Here is a 19,818-nt window from a genome sequence, read left to right as displayed (position 1 = left end):
TGATAGGGCATGCATCACCAGAAGCCTGACAAGCCCATGGTTTGTGAGGGCTGCCAACGGCTACCGTGACTGACAAGCAGACCATGCCATTATCTGAATGTTATTCCATAAAAAATGTGGCATATCTAGAGAATGCACACAATGGAACCGAAGGCATGCACGAAGTTTAAAATGATATTTGAATAGGGTAGAAAATCGCCCTTCACAAGTGATGTTAGGTCCCTATAATACTAGTGATTCCCCCATTATTGTTGTCATTGTGTCCCTTATTGTTATTGTTGTGCCCCTATTGTCCCCATATTGTTATTATTGTGCCCCATAGAATCCCACTATTGTTATTTTTGTGCCTTTATATTATTATTGTTAGGTCGACTTTGGTTATATTGTGACCCCTTAGACTCCTATATATAGAAAGGAGGTTTTGTCATTTGAATCGTCTAAGAATTGTTCATTTTTGTAATGTAAAGTAGGTTTCCCCCTCAAAGAGGCTTATTTCTAAGGTGTTGATCTATATTTTCTATCTTTTTGTGAGCTGGTTTCATAACATTTGGTATCAGAGCTTTGGATTTTAGGGTTTTGCTGCTCCAAACAGGACATCGTGGAATTTTCGTTATAACTTTTTTGCTACAAAGTTTAAGAAGCTAAAAAAAAATCCCATTTGAGAGGGAATCAGTCTGAACCTCGAGCCCGAATTTTGAAGCTTGTCTCGCTATATTTTCGGAGATACAATCTGAGGAAGTTAGGGTTTTTGCAGACCCCTGAATTACATTCCAAATAGGTGACCTTGGGAGAATCGTCATAACTTTCGCTCTGAGCATCATATTGAATTTTCATAAGGCATCATAGAAAGAGGATGGACTTTATTTTTTTTGGGTATCATTTTCAAAACCTAAGGTTGAAACAGGGACCCATGGAATGTCGTACGAGTTTGCTCTACTGAACCAATCTATACTCAGGTCATCGTGGGAGATTTGGCATAACTCTTCATTGGAGAATCCAATCTTGATAAAACTTGTGCGGTTAGAAAGATCACTTAGAGGGTTACTGCAAGAAGAAAGTTCAGACCTTGGGGATCCAAAATTATAGAGATACATCATATTCAATATCGAGCTCCTACAAAGTGAAAAAAGGTGTAGATTTTTTTAAATTTTTGCATAAGCTTGGTTTAAAAAATTAGTTTGAAGGAGTTCAAAGGGCATAGTGAAGCATTATTATCGGTAATCGAAGAAAGAAAATGGAAACACCTAGTAAGCAACCTAAAAGCTCTAGCATGACTCATGAAGAAGAGGAAGAAATGCAACATGATTTATCAAAATTACGAGACCAAGTGCAACAAATTTCACTCGCAAAAAAGTAACAGAAGATAAGATGGATGGTTTAAAGAAAGACGTAGAAGCTAAGATGTATGGCATGGAAGCTAAGATGGATGGTTTAAAGAAAGGCGTAGAAGCTAAGATGAATGACGTGGAAGCTAAGATGGACGACGTGGAAGCTAAGATGGATGGCGTGGAAGCTAAGATGGATGATTTAAAGAAATGCATGGAAGATTTGAAGACGGATTTGATAAAGCTTCTACAAGAAATGCTTACTGATGGCGAAAGGGTAGTAAATGAAACTCATGATGAGAACAAAATAAATGTTAATCATGATTTCATAGACTCTAACATTGCATAGAAGAACCACCATGTTCCAAATATTGATATGAGGAAGTTTGATGGCAAGGATCTTGGAACATGGATACTATAGATGGAGCAATTTTTCGATCTCCATAATGTGAAAAACACACAAAAGGTATGCATTGCAACTTTATATTTGGAACCAAATTAGTTTGTATGGTATCGATGGCTTTTCTCTCGTAAACAAATTGTCACTTGGGCTATTTTTACGGATGAAATGATAACACATTATGAGGATACAAAAAGAAACACTTTTTTTAGCCAATTGATAAAACTCAAACAAAAAGGTTCAATGATGGAGCACATTGAGGACTTCCAAAAATTGAATATAAAGGTAAAACATATTCCAGAGGAGCATAGGATTGATGTGTTCATAGGGACTTTAAAAGATAACATCCAACATGAGGTTCACCTTTGGGAACCAAATTCATTGGAGAAGGCATTCAGGTTGGCAAGAAAAATGGAAATAAAAATTATGCCAACAAGGAAGCCTACCACTCACAATCATAAAGATGGAAGTGTTGCTACCCTAGCCATCCACAACCTACAAGGTTGACACCACAACAATTCGAAGAAAAAAGAGCAAAAGGGATTTGTTACAGTTGCGATAGCAAATACACTAAAGGTCATAAGTGTGCCGAGAAGAAATGATTTTACATAGATTGTGAAGAGGAGGAACAAAAGGAACAAGAAACATCAAAAGAAGATGATATACACCAGGAAAAAACCCTAGAAAAAGAAGAAATGAATCCGACCATATCTTTTAATGCATTGGCTGGAATTACCACTACTCAAACTATCAAGATAGAAGGGCATATTAAGAAGAAAAAGGTAATAGTGTTGATTGATTCGGGAAGTACCCATAATTTTATTCATTGTAAGATAACCAAGGAATTGAATTGCTTCCTATATCCAACACAAGAGTGTCAAGTAATGGTTGCAAGTGGAGGAACCATAAATTGCTCAGGAAAGTGCCATAATATCAAGTTATACATCGGAGAATATGTATTGAATAGCCCAATGCTTCCCATTCCAATGGGTGGTGTTGATGTTGTACTACGAGTCCAATGGCTACAATACTTGGGTACAATAGCTTTTGATTTTCAACAACTTTTCATGAAATTCTCTTCAGAAGGAAAGGAAGTTGAATTAAGGGGTATCGCAGGGAAACCAGGAAAGATAATCATCTCTAACGAAATGACAAAGCTTCTAAATAAAGAACAATGAGGCATAATTGCACAATTATGTTCACTAGAGGTTCCCACATCGAAATCATCCATTTCTATAGATCTCCGAAATGTCTTGGACAATCATTCCATGGTATTTGAGACTCCCAAAGGCCTCCCACTTATTCATGATCATGATCATGCTATTAATTTGATTCCAGGAAGTGTTCCTCCAAACATCAGGCCTTACAGATATCCCTATGTCCAAAAGACTGAAATTGAACGTATGGTTGTAGAAATGCTAGAGGCTGGTATAATTCAACCTAGTCAAAATTCTTTTTCTACTCTAGTAGTATTGGTTCAAAAGAAGGATGGATCATGGCACATGTGTCCAGATTATAGAGAGCTCAACAAGCTCACTATTAAAGATGAATTTCCCATCCCTGTCATTGATGAATTATTGGATGAATTGCATGGATCAATTTACTTCACCAAGTTGGATCTTTGTTTAGGATATCATCAAATTAGAATGAAGACTGAAGACATTCCAAAAACAACATTTAGAACTCATGAGGGTCATTATGAATTTTTGGTCATGCCTTTTGGCCTTACTAATGCACCTTCTACATTTCAAGGTTTGATGAATTCCATTTTCAAAACCTTCCGTAGAAAATTTGTGTTAGTATTTTTTGATGATATACTAATATACAACAAGTCTTGGAAGGATCATGTTCAACATGTTGACATGGTGCTCAAACTATTGGAGGAGAAACAATTATATGCAAAAATCTCCAAATGTTTCTTTGGAGTACAAGAGGTGGAATATCTAGGTCATATTGTATCTCATGAAGGTGTTAAGGTAGACCCTAGCAAAATTAAAACCATTAAGTAATGGAAAATCCCCACATCCATAAAGAATCTACGAGGATTTCTCAAGCTGACAGGGTATTACCGCAAGTTTGTTAAGAATTATGGGAGAATAGCAGCACCTCTAACAACATTATTGAAGAAAGATGCATTTTCATGGACTCCAGAAGAAACGAAGGCCTTTGAACATCTTAAAGAGGTAATGTGCCAAGCACCAGTCTTAGCTACACCGGACTTCACAAAAACCTTTATTGTGGAATGTGATGCCTTAGGAAATGGAATTGGTGTTGTTTTAATACAAGAAGAAAGAGCCATTGCCTTTGAAAGTCGTCCAATCAAAGGAAAGTATTTACACAAAGCTATTTATGAGAAGGAAATGTTGGCAATACTACATGCACTTAAGAAATGACGAACCTACCTAATGGGAAGACACTTCCAGGTAAAAATAGATCATGATAGTCTTAAATACCTTTTAGAACAAATATTATCTTCAGAAGAGCAGCGAAAATGGGTCACAAATATGTTGGGTTATGACTTTGAAATCATCTACAATAAGGGGAATCAAAATGTTGTGGGAAATGCACTCTCAAGAAAGGATGAGGATATGGAAGCATTTCTTTGCGCCATTTCTATTATCCAACCAGATTGGATAAACGAAGCAAGGGATGAATGGAAGAATGACGAGGAAGTGTGGGTACTCATTCAAAAGATACAACAAGATCCTAGTACATCTAATACATTTAGCTGGAAAAATGATTCGTTATGGTACAAGGATCAGTTATACCTATGTAAGAATTCCCAAATCAAACAAAATATTCTTAGGGAATTGCACACCTCTCCCTTAGGAAAGCACTCAGGAAAAAACCTACCACAGGGTTAAGAAGGATTTTTTTTGGGATGACCTTAAATCAGATATTCAAAAGTTTGTGGTGGAATGTTTGGTTTGCCAACAGAATAAAGTCGAAACAATTAAGACCCGAGGACTATTACAACCTTTATCCATTCCAAGCCAACGTTGGAAGGAGGTTTCAATGGATTTTATCACAGGATTACCCAAGTCTGATGGAAAGAGTGTTATCATGGTAGTAGTTGACAGATTTACCAAGTATGCACACTTTTGTGCATTATCTCATCCATTTAAAGCGAGTACAGTTTCTACTGCATGTATGGAAACAATTCAAAAGCTACATGGAAACCAAAAGATTATTGTAAGCGACAGAGATCCCATTTTCACTAGAAATTTTTGGAAAGAATTATTTTCTTGTCTGGGTACTCAGTTATTTCATAGCTCATATTATCATCCTCAATCTGATGGGCAAACTAAGATAGCAAACAAATTTTTGGAAGGATATCTTCGTTGCTTTGTATTTGATAAACAAACACAATGGGTCAAATGGTTGCCTTTGGCTGAATGGTGGTATAACACTTCCTTCCATATTGCAACAAAAATGGCCCCATTTATGGCACTTTATGGATATTGTCCACCATCCATCACATCATATTTAAGAGAAAAATCTAAGGTTCAAGTAGTGGAAGATCACATCGAGCATCAAAAACAAGTTCTCCAACTCTTAAAGGATAACCTCACCTTGGTGCAGAATAGAATGAAACAGCATGCAGATCAAAATCATAGCGAAAGAAGTTTTGATGTAGGTGATTGGGTATTCCTACGGCTACAACCATATAAACAAATTTCCCTCAAGCGAGCTAAGAAGGATAATAAATTATCACCAAAGTATTATGGTCCATACAAGGTGTTGCAAAATATAGGTACTATGGCATACAAATTGGAGCTTCCTGCAACTTCCTGAGTGCACCTAGTTTTCCATGTTTCATGCCTAAAGAAGGTTATAGGTGACAAGCTTCCAATTCAAACAATATTTCTAGAACTTGATGAGGAAGGAAAAATCATATTGGAACCTGAAGCAGTCAAAGAAACAAGAAATCGATCAATTTCAGAGTATCTCATCAAGTGGAAGAACTTACCCATTGAAGATTCCACATGGGAGGATGAAAATTTTATACAGAAGCATCCAGAACTACTCAAGCGTTGAGGACAACAATTTTTTGAAGGAGAGGGGCATGTTAGGTCCCTATAATACTAGTGATTCCCCCATTACTATTGTCGTTGTATCCCTTATTGTTATTGTTGTGCCCCTATTGTCCCCATATTGTTATTATTGTGCCCCACAGAATCCCACTATTCTTATTTTTGTGCCTTATATTATTATTGTTAGATCGGCTTTGGTTATATTGTGACCCCTTAGACTCCTATATATAGAAAGGAGGTTTTGTCATTTGAATCATCTAAGAATTGTTCATTTGTGTAATGTAAAGGAGGTTGCCACCTTGAAGAGGCTTATTTCTAAGGCGTTGATCTATCTTTTCTATCTTTTTGTGAGCTAGTTTCATAACAAGTGATGTATCACACCAAAAAATACGTGACCTCTGCCCATGGATGTGGCAAGGACTTTTGATCGTATCCCCTACCCTTTTGAACCATGGTCTCTCTTACCTGCAAGAATAATTCCAGAAATTCTGGTAGAGGCAATTTCCTAGTGAACCATTTCTGACCACCTTACGACAATCCGCTAACAGTCGAAATAACTTCCTCTGTGACAGAAATGTCCAACCAATGAAATCTGGAATAATTCTCGTCCAAGTTCAATGTGAATTCAACTGTAATGGCTTCATCGAATCCCTACAACCTCTCAAAATAGGTATGCCACCCCACATTCTGAAAAACCTGCCATACGTCCAGATGGCGTCGGACCTGCACTATGTCTTCAGGTTCATGCCTAACATCTTGCCCACCCATTTTTCAATTTGCTTTGTAGTAGCACTCAGAGTAGCATCAAAACCATTGAGGAGAGAATTAGCTGGTAAAGTTGTGATGACAGGGATTGCAGTTGCAAGGGATGTGATGAAAGGGAAATCCAGGCGAATATTATGGAAAAATCCATGGTGGATTATGGTAAATAATGGAAATTATTACAATGCGTTGTAAAGGACCATAATTCAATACAATTATACATAGTTCAAGTTCCAATGCGTATGGATAATTGCCCAAGGTATGGTGGGGATTGAAATGTTGATGTGGAGTGTACGAGTTGGAACGAGGTTCAACAACTGATGATAAATCATTATTTCTGTTAAATACGACACATTTAACATTAATATAGTACCTCCCCCCAACTAAGGAATGACCATCCACAGTCATGTCTAGTCATGTCATAGGTGAAATTTCAATCAAATCCACGAAGTCAGTTGGGGACGTACCTGGAAACTTACTTTGACGAAGTTACAACACCAATGTACTTGAAGAAATCGCGACGAATGGAGTAACATCACTAGAGGAGTAACAACACCAATGTACTTAAACAAAAATCATGATGAACGAAGTAACATCATTGGAGGAGTAACAACACCAGTGTACTTAGAAAAAAATCGTGATGAATGGACTAACAACGCCGAAGGAGTAACAACACTAGTGTACTTAGATGAAATCACGACAAATGGAGTAACAACACCAGAAGAGTAACAACACCATTGAAGTACTTAGGCAAAATCAGCATCCACAGAGTAACAACACGAGAGGAGTAACAACACCAGTGAAGTACTTAAACAAAATCAGCATTCGCAGAGTATGAGCACCAGAGAAGTAACAGCACCAGCAAAGTGCCTACAAGAAAAATAATGATGCATTTTATTTTATATATATTTTACTCAAGAGGTGCAGAGGAAGAATTCTTTGCACGAACAGTTTCAAAACCAGAATTATCAAAGAGATGTTTAATAAAGGAGTCTTTGGAAACTGGACGGTGATACAATCTGAGGCAATGTCCATTTACAATCAGGGGAGTATGTGCCTCATCGATTGTTACAAGTCTAACAGTCCCATTATCAAACATCGTGTCAACTTCATATGGTCCCATCCATCTAGAGCATAGTTTTCCTTCAAAATATTTGAATCAGGATTCATAGAGCAATGCCCAATCTCCTTCTTGAAACATCTTTTTCTTGATAAATTTATCATGCCATTTAGTTCGTTGTTGTTGAATTACAACAGTGTTCTGGATAGCTACCAAACGAATGTCTTCAAACTCGTTTAACTATTCCAGTCGGTGTTCCTGGGCTTCTAAAAGATCCAAACCTACTTCAAGGATTGTCCTGAGCATCTTAATTTTGAATTCCATTGGAAACAAAGGGGATTTCAAGTAGACAAGCCCGTATGGTGAAAATCATGTTGTGTTCCGCCATGTTTTTCTATACGCCCAAAGTGCCTCAAGAAGCTTTTCAACCTAGTTTTGATGATGATTTACTATAGTCTCCATAAGGATATTCTCCAGCACTTTAATTGTACGATCTTAACTTGACCGTTCGCCTGAGGATGATATGGAGATGTCACCCTGTGCTTTATTCCATACTTATTCATAAGTTCTACTATCATATGTGATGTGAACTACGCCCCTCCATCTTAACGTATCTCTCTAGGAGCTCTGCACCAAGTGAAAATCTATTCGAATAAGAAATTTGAGACAACCTATTCTGTTGCTTTCACAACAGCCTTGGCCTCTACCCACTTTGTCACATAATCTGTGTAGACCAGAATGTGGACTTTTTGATGTGAGGATGGATTGAATGGCCCAATGAAATCAATAGCCCATTTCTCAAAGGGCTCAAGAACTAGTTGAGGTTATAACGACATCTCATTCGACTGACCAGGTTGTCCCATCTGCTGGCAGCTATCGTACCCTCAGACATATTTCCTTGCATCATGAAAAATAGAGGGCCAATAATACCCCATTTGTAACACCTTATGACCTATCCTCTTATCTGCAAAATTCCCTCCACAGGGGCCATCATGAGCAGCTTTCAGGACATCATAGATGTCATCTTCACCTATGCAGTGCTGGATTTGTTGATCAGGTCCTGTATAAAAGAGGTATCCCTCTATCCATGAATATCAGGCACTATGATGGATAATCCTTCGTTTCTCTCTGTATGGTAAGTGTTGAGGTACTTTTCCTATAGCAAGATAGTTAGCAATATCTGCATACCACGGAGTGTGAGTAGAAATTGCAAAAATATGTTCATCTAGAAAACTATCCTCTATAGGTGCACCTTCATCACTAGTATCCAGCCTAGATAGGAAATCTGCAACTACATTATCTTTCCCTGGCTTATCTACAATGGTAATATCAAATTCTTGAATTAATAATAACCATCTCGTAATATGACCAGGAGTTATCGGTTTATTCATCAGATACTTGATGGTTTTATGATTAGTGTGCATGAAAGTGGGATACCCTGTAATGTAATGCTAAAACTTATTAATAGCATAAATAAAACCAAAAACTCTTTTTCAGTTATTGTATAGTTTAATTCAGCAAGAGTTAGATTCTTGCTAATTTAATAAATTGCGTACGGTTTGTTGTCCTCCTGTTGTCCCAAGACTGCCCCTACTATTGTGTGATAAGCATCTGTAAAGATATGAAACATGAGTTTCCAGTCAGGACCTCGTAATATCAAAACTTTACAAACTAGTTATTTGATTTTCACAAAGGTTGTTTCACATTCATGTGTCCACACAAACTCTGCATCCTTAGGTAACAATTGAAAAAGTGGAAATGTTATCTTAGAAAAAAATTCTATAAAACATCTATAATAGCCATCATAACTGATGAAACTATGTACCTGTGTCGGTGTCTTAGGTGTATTAAAATTTAATATTACCTCTATCTTGGCAATATCAACCCGAATTCTTGCAACTGAAATAAGATGTCCCAGCACTATTCCTTCCTTCATCATCATGACATTTTATTGTACTAAGAGAAATATGTGTTTTCTTACATACTTTAAGTACTTTCTCTAAGTTTTCTAGACCTTCTTCAAAGGAATCCCCATATGGGGTGAAGTCATCCATGTATATTTCAACACTATCATTGACTAGATCAAAAAAAATCCCCAATATTGCCTATTGAAAGGTAGCAGGTGCATTACAGAGACCAAATGGGAGGAATTGGTATGCAAAGGTTCCCTAAGGGCATGTGAAGGTAGTTTTATCTTGATCCTTAGGAGCTATTTGGATATGGTTATACCCACTAAATCTATCTAGAAAGGAAAAGAACTTCTTTCTGGCTAACATATCAAGAACTTCGTCAATAAAAGGTAAGGGAAAATGATCCTTCTGATTTGCTTTATTTAATTCCCTGTAATCAACACAAATCCGCCACCTACCATTCTTTTTTGGAACAATGACTAGTGGGGATACCCATTGACTGTCTGAGATTGGGTAAATAAATCCCACATCCAATAGTTCCTGTAATTCGTCTTTGGCAATGTTCCTTAAAGTACGATTCATTCTTCTTAGTGGTTGCCTAAAAGGTCGACATTCATCTTTAATGTATATGTGATGAGTACATAAATCAGCAGGGATACTTTTCATGTTTGTGTATTCCCAAGCGAAGGCTTCTTTCTGTTCCCAAAGAACTTTTAGTAATCATTCAGACTGGGAAGGTGAAAGGTTAGGATTAACGTTCAATGTCTTCCCTAGTTCAATTTCTACAGGAATATTGTTATGGGGTACAATTATAGGAACATTTTCAACTTCAATCTCTGGTTCAATGGCTTCCTGAACATTGCAACTCATAACAGATTCTAATAGTTGGTGAGTTGAATCATAAACAGAGTTGGGTCTGCTAATAAAACTACTAATGGCATCATCTTCCATTTCATACTTAAAATAGAGGGCCTCACCAATAGCAAGAATTGGTCTAATTTCTTCATTTTCAAGTTCGATCCCTTTCGCAGGTAGATGTTTTTGTGTTAAGGTGAATCCTGGTTTATCTGATAAACTCGGTTCTGTAGGGGGATAAAGGATAAGATTCTTTGTAACTTCCCCATTAGATATTACCATATTTCCCGACCGACACCCAATGTAAGCGTCTATGCTCAAAAGCCAAGATATTCATAAAATAAAAGGATGCCCACCTACCGAGGATTTGGTATGAAATACTAAAATATCAACATGGTACTTCCATGAGTCTACTTAAATAGTTGTATCTTCCAACTTCCATATCGGTCTTATAATACATTGATCTTCCAATTCTAGGATGGTGGTAGTTGGTTTAAGGTTTCACAGACCCAAGGTAATCACAGTTGCAAAAGTTATAACATTAATTTTTGCCCCAAGTCTACCAGCACATTTGGGATATCAACCCCATTAATTTGTACTGTAAGAATCAAGTTCCCTGGATCTCCGTACTTAACAGGTATAGACTTCCCCAACATTATATCTGATAATTTTCCCATAACATGAATAGTGAGTGGATCCTTTGGTTTTCTTCTAGGTTTCTTAGAGAAATATTCTTTGATTGTTTTGGCATAAATCGGTATGTCCTTCATAGCTTGAAGTAAGGGGATTTTGACAAATAAATTTTGCAATTCCCCTAAAAAATCAAATTCAGGACAAGGACTCTGTTTTCTCAAGGATAGTCTCTCAAGATAAGGTGGATCAGTCTGACATCCTCTAGTAAAAATTGTTTGAGAAGGGGGTTTTTGTTCCATAGGAATTTTTGTTGACTCATCCCCAATTGTTCTAGCATAATTCCTAGGTTCTGGTTCTGAGACTTCATCGTCAGTATGTTCAACATTTATTGGTGAATTATGAGTATTTACCACCCAAACAGACTGGAGATTTAATTCATTACATTCCACGACAGCAATACTATATGTAGGAAGGTTGAGTGTCTCAACCTGTTGAGGCCCCCTATTGTTTGGATTTGGGTTGGATTGAACAAGTAGTTGTTGACGCAGAGGAGGATTACTAGTGGAGGCATTAGAGGGTAGTTGTAGCTGTTGTTGTCGCATAGGCTGGGAGAACTGTTCTAAAGGAAGAGGAGGTCCATGCCAATTCTAGGACCATGAAGGAGTTGGACCAGACTGAGGGAACCATGGTTTCCATGGCAATTGATATTGACAAGATTGTGTCCATGAAGCTGAAAAAGGTACAGCCTGAGACCCAAAATTCAAATTATTAAAATACTGCGAAGGGTCTTGAGGCATACCTTGATTCATTTTCTCTGGTCGTGGTTGCCAAGGTTTCCTAATCCCATGAAGTACAACTGATCTAATTCTTCATTTACTCCCTGAAAAACTTCCTTCAGCCCAGGAAGAGATGGACAGGTGCTAGTGGAATGGCTTTGTTCACATATCACATAGGTATCGACAGTATTTGGTGGACATTCCTTCAGCGGGTGATTCTTTCTACATTGAGGGCAAAAAATAGACATGGCCTTCTTTGCTTCCATCTTCTTTTGTTTCACCTGTAAAACGTCCAGTTGTGAGGATAATGTGCTCAAGATATTAATCCACAAGTTTTCCAGCAAGTTTCCAATTTTTGCTTTCATAACTCCATTGTTGGATGTCTTGAGGGTTCTGATCCCCTGCCTCTGCCTCACAACTCCACGTGAACACTTAATGCTAGAAGAAAAACTATTTTCGAGATGTCCTTATCCAGATCACTATGGCCTGATCTCTACAAACTGTATTGGAAACATTCCACAAATTCCTCCATGTTCTCATCCTCTTTCTGCATAATCTTAAATATTTCTTCCTTAACATCTTGGGATTTACAGTGGTCTTGATACTTTTTGAGGAAAATCGTCTTCATATCATCCCATGTAGAAATAGATTTCCCTCCTAAACCCATGAACCATCTCAAAAGTGTTCCCTTCAAAGTGGCAGGGAATATCTTCAATTTTTGAGTATCAAAAATATAGTCATACCTCCGACATACCACGTCAAATTCAAGCAGTAATGTGTCAGGATCTTCAGAAGAATGACCATGGAAGTTAGGTAATGTTATCAGAGGAATAGGCTTCATAGGTGCATCACCTCTGATATCTCAAATTGGGAACTCGATCGAACAAGTTGCAGGAGCCATGAATATCTTCCAATATTCACTTGGAATCTCAACAAGTTCTGGTTGTTCTATAATGTGTGTTTCAGTTTCTTTAGAAGCACTCCCTCGATCAAATGGTGTAGTGCATTCCCTCAAGTCTTCTTCTTCTTCTTCTTAACTCACAATGTTCATTTCTCTGAATCCTCTACTTGTTACTTCTTCTTCCCTAAATTGTGCTCCTGTTATTGGGGGAGGTTCTGGTTGTGAAACTGACTACCCTCTAGAACTTGTATGAGATCTCACCCTAACATCAGTTCATGATGATGCTCCTGATTCAACTCTTGAAATGATTTCTTGGATATAGGTATTTCTACCTAGATCTTTCCTTCCTCTTTTTGGGGTCTTCCTCTACCGCTTTTATTTATATCTATGTTCATTCAATCAGAAAATAAAAGGAAAAGATTCAAGCAAATTGAAATATCAGGACCTGTAGCAGGTTGAAAACTTCCCTCCCCAGGACGAGAGAGTGGACCCTAAAAATAAAGAAAAGGAAATAAAACAAACCAACCACAAAATTCTAAGCTCGGGATCTAAAACAGGGTGAAAAAAACTTCCCTTCCTAGGACAAGAGAGAGGTTCCTGTGAAAGAAACAAACAATCTAATGCTCAAGACCTGGAGCAGGGTGAAAAAATTCCCTCCCTAGGACAAGATAATGGTCCTATGGTCAATACTAGTCGTATTTTCACGCCTTCAATAGCCTCCTCGGAAACAGCGCCAAAATGTTGGTGTTCAGATATGAATCATGAAATTCACTCAATTCCACATTAATTGTCAAGTCGGGGCTTGAATGGTTATTTCAAGGCTATCATGCAAGGTATATGCAGGCCACAGTTTCCCTACCCAATATTGAACATTTAACCATAACATAGCAATGTGTAACAACAAGTTATAATTGTAACAGTAAATAAGACTCACAACAACACACTGAAATCATTGCAAAGAAAACAGATAAAACAACATAAAATAAACCTACGCACACATCTAATCCAACAGCACCTGGTCAAGGGAGTGGGCCTAACTCCCTCATCAGGGCTACAACAAGATTAAGATCTATAAAATACTCAAAAGATCAGCAATTGTATTAATCAAAATTATCATTACAGAGGTCTGTTGTTACACCTCAAAAATATTGTATATCTCCTAGCAGTGGCTTTCCCAGCCCTGTAATCACTACTTATACATTTCATTAATCGACTAACAGTGCCTAAGGTTATGGTAGTTTTCTGCCTATAAATACACAGCAGTTTCTCAAGATACAACAGAATTCAAATATAGCACTTGTGTTGGTCGATAGGTTGATCCACTATTGCATCTCATATCCAAAGATAACGCTTCCAGCTCAATAGTCATCATACGTTGAATCATGCCTTTGATCATCATTCCTCCAAATCTGCACGAAAACTTAAGTTAGCAAGTCACTTTAGGCAATAATCCCCTATGACTATGCTTCAATGATTAACAATTCACAAAGACATGAGAATAGGTGTACCTTCATTATTTAGAATGAAAATCGACCAACAAGGGCATGAAATGAGTACAAGAAAGGGATAAAAAGGTGGGTAAAAAGTGGGAAAAATTAGCAACCAACAACTATGCCACCAAAGCTCATGGTGGGAGAAACCCTGAGATTTACAACCAATATATCAAGCACTACTAGACCATCCAATCCCCACATTAACCACCAATGCCACTTCCATGACAAAACTCATAGAAAATGGGACAACCTTCCTAACCTTCAACCTGAAGTTCTTCAAATGGGAAAATGGGGTGAAAATAGAAAGTAACCATTTTTTGTTACTCAGCCATCATTTTCTCTAATTTTGTGACATCAAGGAGACTATTCCTCATAGTCAATGAACTAATCCCTAAAAAGTCAAGAACTAATTATTACTATTCAATGTGTTATTAGGGTATATGAAAAGTGAACTTGACAATAAGGCAAAGGATCAAGGGTTCCCATACTATCATGTTGCTGTATTTTTGAGTGAGATTCAAGTTCCCATTCATTGTATTATTATTTTTATTTTATTTTAGATTCCATGTTAGAAATATCAATTGCATTGATTCCATTATCCTTCTCTGATCTCATCCATTATCTCTAAATACATCATTGTAAGGATTTTGGGAAGGAAATAAATAGAAGCCAAGGATAAACTTTATAGTCCAAAATTAGTGTCCTGATTATATTTAAAGAACTATTCAATTTATTTTCTAAACAATACCATGGCAGATTGTCACCAATGAATTAATAATACCCAAGCAATGTATGCTAGTGTTCTTCATTTTTATGTTTTGTACTCTACTGAAGGAATCAAGGAATCTATGTATGTTTGAAGGCCTATTTAATTGTATGCATCAAGAATGTCTTTAATAGGAAACTAGTATTTTGCCTCTCTTATAATACATGTTCATGTTCTCAACAATGTTACCAACTTAACGAGAACTTTACCGAGTTCTCATTTTTTAGAGGTTGCATCAAAACATGAGTTTCATGCTGATTTTAAAAAGTGATGATGTAGCATCATGCTTTTTTCATTTTGGGTTTTAAATTCCAACATTTTTTAACTGTGGTGTTAAAAACCAAATATCATGATTACGAATTAAATGGAGAACCACGTTGAAATGCAAAAGTAGTGATCACATCACCCTTTTTTTCAGGATTAAAATTCAAACATTTTTCAACCATGGCATTAAAGACCAAATATCATAACTATAAATAACCCTAAAACTCAGCATTTAAACTTTGTCTACCTTTCTATTTTTATTTTTAAATGCTTGGTTTTAAAGTGTGTTTCAAAGTTGTCTAACTTTTATTTTATTTTTGGGGTTAAAAATACCAATTAATTGAAAATAAAGGTTTGATCATTGGTACCATCGAAAAAAACATAATATTGATTGCAAATCTAAAATTGGCATTACATAATTTTTGTTTATTTATGAACTATTTTATTTTTTTAATAATTTACATTAAAAAAATTATAAATATTTTTGGAAGATGGGGAAATCAATTTAAAGAAAAAATTAAAAAAAAAAATTATATATATATATATATATATATATATATATATCCTTTTTATTCTAAAAAATATTAAAAAAATCTAGTTCCAGAGAGAATTTTTTTTAAAAGAGAAGATCACACTTAAAAAAAAAAAAAAAAAAAACTTATAAAATAATTTTAAAGAATTATTAGTCCAAGTGGCTTTGGATTGATGGTGAATGGTGTTAAATGGTGTTGTCGTTGATGCCAACATCGGCCCTTGAACGCTCTTAATATTCATTTAGTTTGCATTGATTGGGAGGCTCCAAATTACAAGAAGCCCTAGAAGAAAGAAAGGGAAGCCCTAGATTCCCTGAACTTGTTGATGAATTTGAGGATGAATTTTAGTGGATTTTCTTCCATAACCATATTCATTTTATTCTCCTCAACCTACCAATTCCAACAGTAAGTAGCACATCTTGTGGGTCCTCTCGGTTGAGTAGATATGCCACTTTAAAAATTGGAACCCATTCAATGGTTAAAGAACGCCAAAGGAAATGCGACAAAAAATTACTTTTAACCAAGAAAATTAAATTAAATAGGCCTATCCTAATCAAAGTCAAAAATAATATTTTATCAAAAAATTAATTAAAGTCAGCCTAAGGTTTGTTGGGGATTTTGGCTCCAAAATTAAATTTAAATTTAAATTTTCAAGTCGGCTCAAAGGATTCAAGGGCTAATTGGCCTCTCTAGAAGCCCCTTCCTCTTGTATAAATTCAGTGGCTCGAATTCATCCAAAGGAAATTTGAATTGTCAACAAGATCTATCTCTTTGCAAGCTATTCTAAGGCCAAATATTTATGTATTATCTTGCATGGGACACCAAGAGTTTTAAATCATGAGTTCTTGACTCTTGATTCTAGTTTTTCGCAGAGAATTACTTGAGTTTATTTTCAGCCTTATGTAGTCATTCCCAACTAAACGAGGTCGAACTTTGAAGTGGTTACGGAAAGTACTTTTTTAATTAATTTTGTCTTTTGGTTATTGGCTTCTTCATTGGCATGAGATATGGAAGCATTTTCTAAGACATCTATTTGCAGTGAACATTGAACTCTATAGTTGGAACCCTGGGCACATATCACCTTAACAAAACTTGGCATGTAACTCTGTGATTATTCATCTCTTTGTTTGATGAAAACACGATGATGTTTGGATTAGGGTTCAAAACCCTAAAAATGACTACTCATTCTTGGTGATGTTCATGTCTAATATGTACAATGGTGATTTAATATTCGGATCTGCGATGATTTACACCACATTCTACGGTTTGTAGTGATATAATATATTCGGATCCTATGGTAATATAATATTCAGATCTATGGTAATATTATTGTCATATCTGTGTTTGTTGTGGGTCTTCCAAATCTCCGATGGTTAGTTATGTGTGGTGTGAATTATTTGTTAATGCATGGCACAGTTATGAGCCATATGTTACGCAGGACAAGTAAATTTATTTTTCACGTTGAACTTTGACCAAGCCGTGAAGCTAATTCCTGATCTCTGTTGAGCCTAATAGTGCATAATCACCCATTTGATACATTGTGGACACATTATAAGAGCTAGCCCCAGATTAATGAACTCGGTGAATGAATTAACATCATTTGGCATGTGAAATTACATGTTGATTGAGTTGTCTCATTTGTGTATAATTGCAAAGAATTACTAGACCACGAACCTCGCACTCTTACTTTGAATCAGTAAGTTGCATCGGGTGTGGTTGATGTGGATATGAGCCACTGGTTTTTCAATCAATAATTAAGTGAACTATGTCATATGTGGACCTACCACAACATTTCCATCAGTTACATTGGTTCGATGATAAATAAGAGTGAAACCATGATATGGTAAGAATTGTTGGGCATTGAAGTTGTTAGTGCAATCATTACTAGTCCAAATTGAGACCCAGAAGAATATAGATGATCGCAACTCAGAGACAGGCGTAACGAGAAGGGTTTGAAATTGTTTTGATTTATATTTGATGTCCAGAAGTTCCTTTATGTTCTTGGAAAATCTATGACATTTTGTAAGATGCCTTAGATACATGAAGATGACAGGTTCCTTGTAAGGATTCTGGTTTGCGATCAAGACAACAGTATGATATCCAATTGCAAATATTGACATGAAATATTATGACAGAAGTGGTTACATGTTATATGGGAAAGCATAGTTTGCAGGTTGTGTGGTGATGATATTTTTGGAAAAGTGTGTAGATTGTCATTGCACTGAGGATATAGTGTGACATGATTTAGCCATATCATATGATTGAATGAATTTTTGAGTAAAGAGGACTAATTCATCATGATAACTTGTTTGAGTTACATTGAGCTAAATGTATTTGTCAAAGTATTGTTAAGATATTGTCAAGGTTTCACCAGCAAGGAAGCATTGTACAACAGAATGTGTTGCATGGATGTGGAGTCAATGTTTGTTATTGTTAATGCAATGATTGATCAATTTATGTGTAGTTGTGTATGGAGCTAGGGTTTGATAGTTGTTGTGGCAGTGGACTTGTCAAAGTTACTTATGCTTCTATGGTTTGAGCAGAGGAATTTGATGACTCTGTGATAGTATTCCAAACTGATAGAGGCACCAATTTGTTTTCATATTTTGATATTGAGCACAAGTGGATCCAATGTGAAAATTGTAAAATGTGGTCCATTGTGGTAAACTAGAGGTTGGAGCCTTCAAGGCAAGAGGTATATTGTTGAGTTGGGTGGTAGGGTGGTGCAACGAAGGAGACTGGGGTCTCCTTCAAGTTGAAGCTTTAGCACACTTCACAGTGGCAAGGTGGTGTTATGGTAGGTTGGAGCATGTGTGGGGTGTTGTAGCATCCTTTCAATCAGAGCTAAAATATCTAGGGCATTAGAGCATGCTTTCAGTTGAATCTAATAAACCAGGGTGTTAAAGCGTCCTTTCAGTTGGAGCTAATAAATCAAGGGCTTGGAGCCTCCTTCTAGTTGTAGCTTGAGAATATTGGAAGTTGGAGCTTACTATTGATGTAACCTTTAAAATACCTATATTAAGAAACATTTGGTGGCTTTTCTCCCATAAGGGTTTCCACCTAAAAATATCGTGTCTATTGTCTTTGCTATTATGCATTGTTGATTTATGTTTTTATATGATGCTAATGTAAATTAATGCTCTGAAGATTCAAATTAACTAATTGAAATGAAATATTGATTCAGCCCCTCAGTATTTCCAACAAATATGTATTCCCTTAAGGCACTCTGTGTGAAAAGGTCACTAGTCTAAATCCCCCATATGTCTTTACCCTACAAAAATACCCCCTAGGAGAAATTCAATCGGCAATGGTCATGAAAATGAAGTGTTATGTGTGAGGAGGTTCGAGGTTCAAATCACTTTGATTCACATATGCCTGCAAAAGGGGAATAAGTGCTCATGCAAGTACGAGACCAACCATTTTTTTATTCCTTTAGATAAAAAATAGTAATAAATGAAAAAAATAATATATTTTCAAAAAAAATTATAAAATAATAATTTTAAATTAAAAGTTGCGAAATAAAAATAAATTTTAAATTTTAAAAATTATTAAATAGAAATTTAAAAATAAAATTCATATTTTAATTTTAAAATATTTAAATAAATAAATAAAATAAATTATTAAAAAACATAAAACAAAAAAAAAGGAAAATGGGCATCACCTTCCCCACGCACAACGAACACAAACACAATGGTTTTAACTAAAGAATGCAAATGAATCACAAGTAATTATCAAGATAAGAAAATATTTCTACCTTTTTTATTTTCTAACATGGTATCAGAGCTAAGGTGAAGAAGAAGGAAAAAGGCAGCTTGAAGATCAATAGCTCTCATCATTTTAAGGAAGGATTCAAGAGAAGTTTTTAAGGTAGATCATAAGGAGAAGTGAAGTCTTATCTATTGAACCTTTTGAAGGACTCCATTTGCTAGGAGGAAGGAAGTATTGAGAGATATTATAGAAGTCTTGAAAGGTAATGAGTTAACTTGAAGAAGAAAGCTACAAGGATATCTAGACTCCTTCACAAGAGTAACATTAGTAGTTTTACCTATGGACTCATCAATGAAATCCGATAATAAACTTCAAGGAGCTTATAACTTTAGAGCATG

Source organism: Pinus tabuliformis, chromosome 3_2 (assembly GCF_031772625.1).
Source record: "Pinus tabuliformis cultivar Carrire ecotype Pingquan chromosome 3_2, CPIR1, whole genome shotgun sequence".
Classification (NCBI taxonomy): Eukaryota; Viridiplantae; Streptophyta; class Pinopsida; order Pinales; family Pinaceae; genus Pinus; species Pinus tabuliformis.
The sequence above is the reverse complement of the archived record's forward strand: the minus strand, read 5'-3'. Positions refer to the sequence as shown.